Source organism: Lates calcarifer, unplaced genomic scaffold, assembly GCF_001640805.2.
Source record: "Lates calcarifer isolate ASB-BC8 unplaced genomic scaffold, TLL_Latcal_v3 _unitig_4511_quiver_746, whole genome shotgun sequence".
Taxonomy (NCBI): Eukaryota; Metazoa; Chordata; class Actinopteri; family Centropomidae; genus Lates; species Lates calcarifer.
In genome coordinates this window covers 138,522-148,287 of record NW_026116944.1, presented here as the reverse complement: position 1 = coordinate 148,287, position 9,766 = coordinate 138,522, and the positions used below count along the sequence as shown (strand labels likewise).

Below are 9,766 nucleotides of genomic sequence, written 5' to 3'. Positions count from 1 at the left end.
GTATGAGCAAAATCGATCAGCTTGTGTGTCACTGAGTTATAAGCATTTCCCAAATTGAGCCACACTCTGCTTCTATATTATGGAGGAGTGTTTGTTGCATCCTGGGAACCTGGGAGTCCAGCCTCTTGGCAACTTGAGTTAATATACCTATTGCACTTGAGGAAGCTGGTCATCAAAAGTTTGGAAATGGAGTGATACAGTATGTAATTATTTATGAGTTATTTATTAATTTTATGAGTTATTTTTAATTTTTTTTTTAAACTCTCTGATTTCTTATTTAGTTGGTATTGGCTTTATTTGGTGATCTACACCTTTAAAATAAAGTGTTACCAGTAATCTTACCCTCAGTGAAAAGCATTTATTTCTAATGTACAGCATAGAGGTATTGATGTAACCACATCAAGGTTTAGTTCATATTGAGCATAATGTCATGTATCAGGCAGAGACACACATGCAGTGCCTATTTAATGCATGGGCTTAAAGAGGACTGAAGTCAACAGCCTTATGCTTTTAGTTGTGTGAATTTAGTTACTCTTAGGGACCACAGTGGCCTCTGCAGCTCTGCAAACATGAAATGTTGGAAATCAATATTACCAACATAGAGTTCAGTATATGACTGCAATGCTATTTGTTAGTATCAGTAATGTCAGTTTGTATGAGGATACAAACCACTTTATTTTCACTCTCCTCCCCACAGATAGACTGACCAGTAGACAACATTGAAAAAGAGGAAGGAGAAGGGAAAGAGGCTCTCGCATAGAGGTCAATGCGTTTGGCAGCAGCAGGTATGACAGGCTTGGGTGGTGGAGGTTTCTTGTTAGCTTTTTTGGGACTTGAGGGCCCCTGTCACTTCAACTGGTTTACCATAACAGTCAAAGTTCGAAAGTTCAAAGTCTCGAGGTAAAGATCCCACAATGCTGAAGTCATTGGATCGAAGGTCCGACTTGGAGGTGCAGACTTTCTTACAGCGGGTTTCAACCACCTGGTAAAAGACAGAGAACTGACTGATATTTGGCAGTTGATACTGTTATTCAAGGCATTTTGTTGTATAAGAATTGTCAAAATTGTTCTGTACTGTAACTTATGGAGTCTCCCAGAGAAGCATCAATTTAATGGTTTATGTTGTGTTTTTTATGAGGATAGTACTGCATTCCTAACAATACATAGACAGAGGGTAAAGCTTCAGTAGGCAATTTGTTGAGTACTGAGCAGCAAACTATTGCATTTTGGGATTTTGCACTCTAATAGTAAATTCCATAAAAATTCCCCTCATTAAGGGAAAACTCACTGCATTCTGATCTGATCTCTGAAAAGAATAAAACAGGTCCTGCTAGATAGATCTTGCTTGGGCAGTATACAATGTAATTTCTAATCGTGTACTCTTCTTTCTCGTAACTTAAAATCTCCTTAAAAGCATCTCAAAATAATCATATCAAAATAAGCTTATTGGCATATTTTTCTATTACAGTGCTTTAAGACCCTTTCACTTTTTTTTGTTATGTTACAGCATTATGCTAAGATTGATTAAATACATTTTTCCCTCATTAATCTCCACTCAATACCCCATAATGACAAAGCAAAAAACAGAATTTTCTTTTTTTTTTTGTAAACGTATTAAAAAGGACACATTGAAATATCCCATTGACATAATTATTCAGACCCTTTTCAGACTTCTTTTTTGATGGACCTCAAGCAGCAATTGCAGCCTAAAGTCTTCTTGGGTAATACAAGTTTGCAGACCTGGATTTGGGGATTTTCTGCCATTCTTCTCTACAGAATCCTTTTGAACTCCATCAGGTTAGATGGGGACCATCAGTGGACAGCCAATTTTCTAGTCTCCTTCAGAGATGTTTGATGGGGTTCAAGTCGGGCCTATGATATCTCTGTACTTTGCTCAGTAAAGCCACCGTTCAGTACTTTTTTTGCAGTCTTCATCAGATCTGTGCCTTGACACAATCCTGTCTCTGTACTCTACAGGCAGTTCCTTCAATCTCATGGCTTGGTTTTTGCCCTGATATGCATTGTCAGTTGTGAGACCTTATACAAGCCCCTTTTACATAGAAATTGATCGGTCGTGGTGTTAAGAGTTCCCCTGGAATAAGCTGCCTTTGCTTGCTTACACAGAACCACATGAAAGGAACTTAATACTGCCCTAGTGTTGCATGGGTAAAGTAAGATTTTATTGTGTGTCTTTTTAACTCCCATTGTGTTTTTAATTTACATTTCTGATTTTAGTGTGTGGTTGTGTTTTATTGCATGTATTGCACACTGGGAGTATATTGTGCTTTTATTCTGAAAAGACCATGCGGATGTCACTCCCCACAGTGTAATTACCTGCACCTGTGGAGCTTAAGATTGGCAGGGACATATAAGTTTTGCAGAGAAAACAGGAAGCAGGACGCATAGAGCACAGACGAGGCGGAGGAGACACAGGGGGGACAGGCTGCAGGACCACGCCGGAGCTGCCGTTAACGGAGAACCCAGGGACGGATTGTTCGCAGGCTCTATGCAGAAGCGGAGTAGTGCGGTGTGAGTAGCGGATCTGCGGCGAAGCGTAACCTATACCTGTGTGTGTTTAAAAGTGCAGTGACTGCTGTCCCGCTTCCCAGTTAATTCGAGGTCGGCATTCGGCGACGGAGCCTCTTTCCGCCAGCGCCCAAGTGTGTGCGACAGCCCCGGCCTCCACAGATAAAGACTCTGGATTGCTCAGTTGGACTCTCCCATCAGCAGTTTTTAGCCTCCCTCCTTTTTAATACCCTTTTACCAGCCCCGGTCTTATAGTCTTTTTAGTTTTTACCTGTGTTCTTATATTTTATCTTGTTTTATGAATAAATACCCGTGTTCCTGTCATGAATCTGTGGTTCTCTTGGTTTTAGCAACTGCTCTCCCTCCCTGATTTTTAAACCACATTCATTTTAAATACATTTTTATTAAACATAAAAGATATTAAGTGTAAGCCATCCACAGTAGTGTGTGATTTTATACAGCATGCCAGAATCATGGAATCCGTAACATGAAACACAACAGCCTTGTTGTCAGTCACTGTCTTCTCTGCTTTTCTGGCTTGCCCTTTTATACAAACATTGATTTGCCTCTGTGACTACCCCTGACGTCTGCTTAAAGATGGGATGATATGGACCCCCCATTCAGCCTCTGTACTGTTTATACAGAATGCTGAATCACAATAATGGCACAATATTCTCGCCCTGAGAAGGCAGTGTTGAAAGGGACTATAGATGGGTGTGTGCTTTCCAAATTATGTCCAATAAATGAATAAATCAATTTACCATTGGACGCCAGTTAAGGTGGGAAACATCTCAAAGATAATCAGGAGAAATGGGAGGCACCTGAGCTAAATTTCAACTGTAGGGTCTGAATATTTTTGTCAGCGTGATATTTCAGTTTTTTCCTTTTTAATAAATTTGCGTAAAATTCTAAAATTCAGTTTTTCCATTGGCCTTACTTGTGTGCTTATGACAAATAATGTAAGTTACAGAAATTTGTCCATGCATGCTGTTGGATCTTTTGGCCAAGTTGTGTTTACCTGCAGAGTGTTGACATGTATGGGTGTTCCACCAGTCCCATTCACTGTGTTAGTTTTATTTGAAGGCTTCTTTCCTTCTTTTTCTTTCAAAGCTTTCTCCTTAGTGGCCATCTTAGTTTTCTCCTCCTCAATCAGTTTGGGGCTGTTCAGTATCACCTACAGAGAAAGAAAGAGGGAAACAGATGAGAGAATCATGGATATTTTACTGCATGTCAATGGAATGTGCACTTATCCAGTAAAGTAAGTAAGTGAAGTTTATTTATAAAGCACATTTCACAGACACAAGTCAAAAAGTGCCTACTATTAAGAAAAAAAAAGAGCAAAAACAATAAAACAGACACATGCCTGTCTAAAAAGGACTGTCTTTAGCTGTTTTTTTAAAAGCCTCCTCAGAATTAATAAAACAAAAAGATAATGGCAAATCACTCCAGAGTTTTGGAGCCATCACCTTGGAGGCCCAATCTCCACGTGTTTTAAAGTAGGTTCAAGGCACCACCAGCAATCTCTGTTCTGAAGACCTGAGGGACCAGATGGTTGAATAGGTCGTTTAAAGCTCTGAGATGTACTGGGGTGTCTTACAATTCAAAGCTTTAAAGTTAAAACAAGAATTTTGAAATGAACTCTAAAACTCACAGGGAGCCAATGAAGAGATTTTAAATTTGGAGAGATATGAGATTTCTTCTTGGAATTAAAAGATATGCAGCTGCATTTTGGACAGACTGTAACTGATCTAAAGATCATTTGTTAGGACAGTTAAAAAGGGAATTGCACTTGTTACGGCCCTAGTGTTAGGGGCCGTGTGTCTGCTTGTGTGTGTGTGTGTGTGTGTGTGTGTTGTGCTCTCTCTCTCTCTCTCTATTTCTCTTTCTTTCTAGGTGATCGTCCTGCCCTGAGTTCACATCTGCTCCTGATTAGGAGTGGAAGTAATAAAAGAGAGAGAAAGGCACCAGTGGTGGCCAGTGGGCCTCCGTATGCCGATTGGGTGTGTGTGTGGGAGCAGTGGCTTCCGGTGGACTCCATTCTGATGATGGATTCTGATCCCTGCGGAACACCACAGGTCAAGGCAGCCTTTTCTGATTTAAAAAAAATAATAATAATATTAATGGCAACAGAGAAACTTTAATCTGTGAGGTAAGATTTAAACCAGTCTCATGCAGATCCAGACACGCCTACCACCTGATGTAACCAGTGTAACAAGATTGTGTGATCCACAGTATTGAAAGCTGAAGTCAGATCTAACAGAACAGGAACAGTGTAGTTGCCAGCATCTGAAGCCATCAAAATGTCATTTGTAACCCTAAGAAGAGCTGTTTCAGTTGAATGCAGTTTATGAAAACCTGACTGAAATTTATCAAAAATGTTGTGCTTTTCCAAAAAAGACACAAGCTGTTCAGCAACAACCTTTTCTACAAAGACACCATGGTATAATCCTCACATCTGACTGATTGTTTGATAATAAATATCCATAGTTATGTTTGAGCTTGTACACATTATCAGCTTGCCTACAGAGGCACTGAGAACATTTGATGTTGCTCTGAGTGTCCTGACAGGTGATCTGTATATGGAGAGAAACATGAGCACTGAAGGATTTACAACAAAGTCATATGTGAATTATTAACCTCAGAGTAAACTCTAAGGTTTTTCTTTATTGCTCTAGGCCAAATGTATACCCAATGGACCCACCACCTGCGGGGATAGACACTGGAGTCAGGTACTTTGCCAGCTGAGCAGCAGATGAAGGCAGAGACCCAGACATGCCAACACCTGGTGGTGTAAACTGACGTGTTGGAGTTTTCCCCTGTGAACAAGAGGGTTGCCTCTGCAAGTTGTGGGTGGTAAGGCTCTGGCTATCTGTATGCTTATGCACCGAACAGCAGCTGGGAGTACCTGGGCTTCTTGGAGTCTCTGGGTGGTGTCCTGGAAAGGGTGCTGGCTGGGGACTCCATAGTTCTGCTGGGGGACTTCAAGACTCATGTGGGCAATGATGGGGAAACCTGGAGGGGCGTGATTGGGAGGAATAGAAAGCGATGCTTTGTTATTGGACTTCTGTGCTAGTCAGGGTCTGGCCATAGCGAACACAGTGTTTGAGCATAAGGTTGTTCATAAGTGTACGTGGTACCAGAACACCTTTGGCCATAGATCAATGATCGACTTGGTTGTATCATTGGGCCATATGTCTTGGACACTCGAGTGAAGAGAGGGGCAGAGCTGTCTCAACTGATCACCACTGGGTGGTGAGTTGGATCAGATGGTGGAGATGGCTGCCAGACAGACCTTGCAAACCCAAATGAGTAGTGAGGGTGCGCTGGGAACATCTGGCAGAGCCCCCTGTCCAGGAGGTCTTCAACTCCTACCTCCGGAGGAACTTTTCGTGCATCTCGAGGGAGGCTGGGGACATTGAGTCTGAGTGGACCATGTTCAAAGCCAGAGGGCCAGAAGGGCTGCAGCTTCAGCAGTTGCGGAAGCAAAAACTCAGGTGTGGGTGTAGTTTGGGGAAGTCATGGAGAAGGACTTTCGACTGGCCTCAAAGGGAAAGGAAAGCAGGGCTTGTCTTAGGCTGTGTTCAGCTGGAGGGAGAACTGCTGACCTGGACTGGGGATATCATTGAGTGGTGGAAAGAGCACTTTGAGGAACCCGGCCAATATGTTTTCCATGGAGGAGACAGAGTCTGAAGCCTCACCCATATCACCCATATCTTTGGCAGAGATCACTGAGGTAGTTAAAAAGCTGTCCAGCGGCAAGTCGCCAGGTGTGGACGAGATTCGCCGTGAGATGCTGAAGGCTCTGGACATTGTGGGGCTATCTTGGTTGACACACCTCTTCATTGTTGCATGGAGGTTGGGGACAGCACCTGGAGAGTGGCAGACCGAGGTGGTGGGTCCCATTCTAAAAAAGGGGGACCAGAGGGTTTGCTCCAATTATCAGGGTTTCACATTACTCTGCCCTGGAAAAGTTTATTCCAGGGTGTTGGAAAGGAGGCTCAGACCAATTGTTGAACCTCGGATTCAGGAGGAACAATGCAGGAACCGCATCATGGCTGCGGAACAATGGACCAGATTTTTACTCTTGTGGGAGTGCTGAGGGAGTCATGCGAATATGACCATCCAGTCTACATGTGTTTTGTGGACTTGGAGAAGGCTTATGACCATAGCCCCCCTGTGGTCCTGTGGGGGTTTACTGTGGGAGTATGGGGTACATGTTTTCTGTGGATGTTGGACTCCACCAAGGTTGTACCATGTCCGTGATCCTGTTCATGATATTCATGGACAGGATCTCAAGGCACAGCCGAGGTGAGGAGTGTGTCCAGTTTGGAGACCTCAGAATTGCATCCCTGGTCTTTGCAGATGACATGGTTCTGTTGGCTTCATTAGACTGTGACCTTCAGCATGCACTGGGGTGGTTTGCAGCCAAATGTGAAGCGGTTGGGATGAGGGTCAGCACCTCCAAGTCTTAAGCCATGGTTCTCAGCCAGAAAATGGTGGATTGTTCCCTCTGGGTAAGGGGAGAATTGTTGCATCAAGCATCAAGGAGTTTAAGTATCTTGGGGGCTTGTTTACAAGTGATAGAAGGATGTATATTATTTCTCAGCATCTAAAGTGCCAGAGTGGGATTTTGAGAATACATTGACCTGTCCCTTCAGTGACTTTAGTTTCCTGTTTTATTTTGGTTTTTACCTTCCTTGTGTCTTGTGGTTTTTGTTACTTCCTGATAGAGCTGGACCAATATGGTTTTTACAGGACCGATACGAACACCGATTATAAGTAGGCAAGGCAGCCGATAACCGATATTTGGAGCCAATATTCACTTGCAGTAAAAGTGAAAATATTGGCATCAAAATTTTGAATAATACAAAATCCAACATTTAACTTCATTTAAATGCCTTTAAGCATATGTTTATTACACAGCGTTTCAGATTTTCAACATGTTTTTTATCTTAGCAAATCAATCAATTTGTTTCAAAATTCTAACAAAAAGTGCAGGGAGCTCCCATATATATATATATATATATATATATATATATATATATATATATATATATATATATATAATATATATGCCTCCCTTTCTTAAAACCAGTTTTGCCTTCATAAATTATTTTGGGCAGTCACCTTATTAGCAATTTGGCTAATATTTTCACACCAGAATTGTGGAGTGAAATAGCCTGGTAGCAAGTACAGGAGGTTGTTTAAGTGTTAGGAATAGTAAACCTTGGCCAAAGGATTCATTGAGGATTTTAGAGGGATTGGAACACGTGATTAATTAACTAATTGGACAGGGACCTCAACAAAACAGAAATGGATGCAATAGGCAAAGGAGTCAGTTTTGCTGTATCTCCACAACTAAAATACCTCTTTCCAACATCACCATCCAGGAAAGGACAGCTATTACACTCTGCGCCTGTTGAGGGACTGGCAGCCACGAGTTCATTGCAGCTCTTACAATTGCAAGACTGTTGGACACAGAATGAATGAGTTAAAAATCACATCCTGTGCCAGGTATTTGTATCATGCATGAGGTCAGCCACCTGCCCCTGACCCTTAAAATAAATCCTCTTCAGGGCTCCAGACTAACTTTTCTTCTTGTAGTACCGGTGCTCCTTAATGAAAATTTTAGGAGCACCAGCCCAAAAGTTAGGAGCATGTTTACATCGAAATTCAATGCGACATATTCATGTTTTCCATGTTAACCATATCACTAATAAATGCTTTAATAATAAATAAACAATTTACAGAAATGAAATAACATGTTGTATTTTAAAGGTAAGAGTATTAAAATCTACACAAATCATTTAAGTTGCCCTTTAATGTGGGAGAAAAAGTAATCCACATTTTTGAGAGTGATCGCACTCAACTGGTTACTAGTTAAACTGGTTACTGGTTAAACAAGGCTTATAGTGAAGTGATTTGTTCATCAGCCTAAAGTCAGGGCAAATCCACTAACCAGCTGGAAGGATGGGTATCATTAGGATTTTATCTTTATCCATCCAGACCCCTATCAGTCTGGCTCAGACTGTTACTTGTTTTTTAATTTATCATTTTGCAAAAGAATAAATTCAGGACATGAGAAGAATTGAGTTATATATTAAGTACAACTAAATACTGTTTCTAGAACAGCAACAGTAAAATCACAGTAAACTCAATATCTCACTGGACAGAAATCTAAAATGCTGGGGGACTTGTTTGCCTAAGAGAGTGAAGTTTACAGCAATGAAATTGATGAAATTTTGAAATTAGCGGCAAACTAACCAGTTAGACTATATACAGACAGCTTTCCCATTAGCTTCTTCGTAACAATTCACTATGAGCTTAACCAGCGTGCTGTGGTTCTTGTTAAATGTATTGGGAGACTGTGGACAGTGCTGAAAATATTACTTTTCTTAATGCTTGCTGCTTCAATTCAGCTGGTTCACCTCAGCCACTGCTGTGGCGTACGCACTTTGGATGAAGCCATATCCTGGACAGAGAAACAGCATGAACATAAATGGGCCGCCACAAATAAAGCGATGTTTTACAGTGGACCAGACCCTAGAACAGGGATGAGGGCATATTTGTAAGTCGCACTGACACTCATTGTCTCCAAAAATGGTTGCAAAATGCGACTAATTGGTCGCAGTCTAGAGCCCCTTGCTCATTGTAACTTTAATAGGCAATTTCTGTCATCAGTTACACCTTTCCATCATGGACAGAGGCAGCCACCTGCACAGATAGACCCTAAGAGGGGCTTAAGCCTTTGTCCTTTGTCCTCAGACTGGACAATTACCTGCTTGGCTTTCTGACCAAATGTGAAATGGATCTGTGTCAAGCTACTGGGAAGAGTACATTTATGAACATGTAACACATAATTTCGTGTTTCCAGTAGGAGGCGTTTGGATAGTGGCTAAATAGCGGCATATAAATGTGTTCAGACCATGACACTGATCAAATGTGTGAAGTTTGGGGCAGATTGGACAGTGCATGCAGGAGTTACAACAACTTCCTGTTTAATGGCGCAGCATCGAACCTCACCACGGCACCACAGCAAGGGTGTCCCATGAAGACTCACAGTTGTCACAGTTAAGCACCATTGATCTTAATGCTTGTCTGACTACATTTGATATGAACCAGATCAACCCAGTTGGATGAAACACATATTTTCCTGTTGCCAATAGATGGCGCTATGATTATGTAGCTGTTTTCATGAAGGCCTTAAGGCTTTCCTGACAAAGTCTGAAGTGGATCATGT

At 41.7% G+C, this 9,766-nt stretch overlaps 1 pseudogene; it reads right to left on the bottom strand.

The window, feature by feature from the left end:
• Positions 1 to 679: 679 nt before the first annotated feature.
• LOC108900089 (glycine receptor subunit beta-like) overlaps positions 680 to 9,766 on the bottom strand; it is an 81,377-nt pseudogene continuing 72,290 nt past the window's right edge.